This window comes from Octopus bimaculoides, chromosome 3 (assembly GCF_001194135.2).
Source record: "Octopus bimaculoides isolate UCB-OBI-ISO-001 chromosome 3, ASM119413v2, whole genome shotgun sequence".
NCBI lineage: Eukaryota > Metazoa > Mollusca > Cephalopoda > Octopoda > Octopodidae > Octopus > Octopus bimaculoides.
In genome coordinates this window covers 21,689,413-21,693,050 of record NC_068983.1, presented here as the reverse complement: position 1 = coordinate 21,693,050, position 3,638 = coordinate 21,689,413, and positions in this window count along the sequence as shown.

The window sequence follows — 3,638 nt, the reverse complement described above, 5'->3', positions numbered from 1 at the left end:
GTAGTACCACTGAATGTTTTATTCATTGTTCTCTATACTCTTTTACTCTTTTACTTGTTTCAGTTATTTGACTGCGGCCATGCAGGAGCACTACCTTTAGTCGAGCAAATCGACCCCAGGACTTATTCTTTGTAAGCCTAGTACTTATTCTAATGGTCTCTTTTGCCGAACCGCTAAGTAATGGGGACATAAACACACCAGCATCAGTTGTCAAGCAATGATAGGGGGACAAACACACACATACAAATATATATACATATACATGACAGGCTTCTTTCAGTTTCCGTCTACCAAATCTACTCACAAGGCTTTGGTCGGCCCGAGGCTATAGTAGAAGACACTTGCCCAAGATGCCACGCAATGGGACTGAACCCGGAACTATGTGATTGGTAAGCAAGCTACTTACCACACAGTCACTCCTGGAGTCTATGAAAAGATTTTTAGATCAGAAAATTTTATAGCTTCATCATGCCTTCTGTGTGTATACATTTAGTATGATACCTAGTGATAACTAAATTTTTCTACGCACACACATGAACACACAGTCGCTCTTTCTTGATTTCCATCATTCTCCCAGTACTTCTATCACTCTGTCACCCCACATCACAAGATATCACTCATGCTACTTTTCTATTCAAGCAGTTTACCAACAACCAAGATGTAGCTGCCTTTCAATGTCTCTATTTCTCCTATTATACTCATACTTTTTTTTGTCTTGGGTTTTTATTCTTTTTCCTGTCCTTCTTGTTATCTCACTCTCTTCTATTTCCACTCTTGATCACATTTACCTTGAACAAATGGAAACAATATAGAGAAAATGCTTTTGTCTTGCAGAACCTCTCTTGTGCTCATCCCACAATAAAACACATGTAGTGCACTCATTAAAGAATAAATACAACGCAGGGTCAAGTGAACTCTTTGGTCTTACTAAGGAAATGGTTACCCCTGTAACACTATGTTTTGATAGCATGCACTTGGTACAATATGTAAAGAGTCTGACAGTAAGAAGGGCATCCTGCTATAGAAAACATGCCAAAAATGGATTATACAGTGATGTGAAATGTCACTTGTCTAGGAGGGCAGTAATTCCAAACAAGAACTGACAGCTCAACTTTCCAAGTTCTTTTATAGGGCTTAGAAAACTGAAGGACCACTGCAATAAGCATGTGAATCTGAGAGGGGAATATGTTGAATAAAATCATTAACTGATCCTCCTTATTTTCTTTTACCGAAAACCAAGAACTTTTTGGCACCCCTCGCATGTATGTGTCTGTGGGTGGGTGTCCAAGTCTCTATTTGCTGTCCGGCAATGTTTATTCAGACGCATTTGGTGGTGCCGGGCTTGTAACTGATAGTGATAAATATGTAAAAGCAATTTACTTATTATTTATTTTTCACTGTTATTTCTTTATTTTCTGCAAAGTGCACAAAAAAGCTACACGTTTGCATTATGTTATATATATACAATAACAATAAAGGATGTTACTGTATATATGTTTACAAACCAGGGATGTTATATAGACTTGACTCTAGTTAGAGAAGGGGTGTGTATTATACACAAGGTTTAGGTTTTTCAAAAGTACAGCCCCCTAAAAATTCCTTGTGTATTATACTCAAGGGCGGACTATACTCGAGGATTTACGGTATATATATATGATACTAACTCCAGTATTTATTTCATCAATATGCTGTGATTGAATGGTCATATTACTTTTCTGGCATAAAGAGATACATCTCAGCATACTAGTTTATACAAAGAGACACAGAAACATATATATGCACACTAATATGTATATATGTCTCTGTGTGTCTTTGTGCAAACTAGTATGTTGAGTTGTATCTCTTTATGCTAGAAAAGTAATATGGCCATTCAATAACAATATATTGATGAAAGAAATATTGGAGTTAGTATCATCAACTAATATTCTTTTCTTGTCTAAAACCGGTAAAAGAGAGAGAGAGAAAGAGAACCATATGAATTATTCAAATGTCAATAATTTTCCAACAACTTCCAGATATTACAACTGCTTGTATGCAATTATGCTGATCAAATATAATGAATCCTTAGAGCTCATCCAAGCTTTCAATTTTGTCATTTTCTTCCCATACGAGTGTAATACGTGAAGCATGAAGAATTATTAACAATAGGTGTTGCAGTGTTAGCACAGTTAATGCTACTTCAATCAACTATATTGCATTTTCTACAAAGGTTGGCCTTATGCATTATCGTCAGAAATCAATGTTTAAATGAGGCATATCATTGAGTTAGATATAGCAGTGAGTCAAACTAAATGCCGAACAAGTATTTAAGTGTGAGGCAGAGAACTTGTGGAGTTCTGAAAAGCCAGGTGTGGCTCACTGAAAGAAGTACAACTTTTGATGGAAAATGGTTTTATTGGAACGATTTGGTTTATCTAATTTTACATAGTTTATCCTTCCAAACGCTGATTTATATATCCTTACCTACACACTTGATTACTTGTTTAAAGCAACTGCCAATAATGTTTAAAGCATACAAATACTCTCTTTTACTTGTTTCAGTCATTTGACTGTGGCCATGCTGGGGCACCGCCTTTAGTCGAGCAAATCGACCCCAGAACTTATTCTTTGTAAGCCTTGTACTTATTCTATGGGTCTCTTTTGCTGAACTGCTAGGTTTCGGGGACGTAAACACACCAGCATCAGTTGTCAAGTGATGTTGGTGGGACAGACACACAAACATACATATATATATATATATATATATATACATATATACGATGGGCTTCTTTCAGTTTCCATCTACTAAATCCACTCACAAGGCTTTGGTCAGCCTGAAGCTAGTATATGACACTTGTCCAAGGTGCCACGCAGTGGGTCTGAACCCAGAACCATGTGGTTGGTAAGCAAGCTACTTACTACACAGCCACTCCAACATACAAAGGTTTCCAACCTTTGAGTTCGGTACAACAAAGTTAGAGCAAAGCAATGGTGATTTGCACCACCAAAGAATATGGAGAAGATGGTGAGATTGATTAAGTGGATGCTCCAGCTGGCATTAGGAAGTGCATCTAACAAGAGAAACCATACCAAAAGAAACATTGGAGCATAATGCAATCCTCTGACTTATAACAACCTGTTGGATCATCCAGCTTATGTTAGCATGGAGGCCAGACATTGAATAATGATATTATTTACATTTGATGGATATTTGTCCTCATCTTGTTTGTTGTTAACACAACGTTTCGGCTGATATACCCTCCAGCCTTCATCAGGTGTCTTGGGGAAATTTTGAACCTGGGTTCTCGTTCCTAAGGTATTTTTCAATGTTGTTGTTGTTGTTATTATTATTATTATTATTATTCAGTAGTTTTATTTTTATAACGTGCTTTCACTTCACTACCGAGCGCAGCTCTGTGCGCCTTGGGTATGTGCTGCGGTTTGCTGTGGTGCTCTTATGTTTACTTTATTGAAAGTGTTTTGCGTAGGATGTGTGCAGTACCCAGTAGTGCAATTTTCTGTATGTTATATATATTTGTAAGTCCTGCTATTTTTGTTATGTATTTGTCTGAATATTATCATCATTATTATTATTATTATTATTATCCAGGTCGCTGTCTGGAATTGGACTCGGAATCTTGGGGTTAGTAGCCCACGAT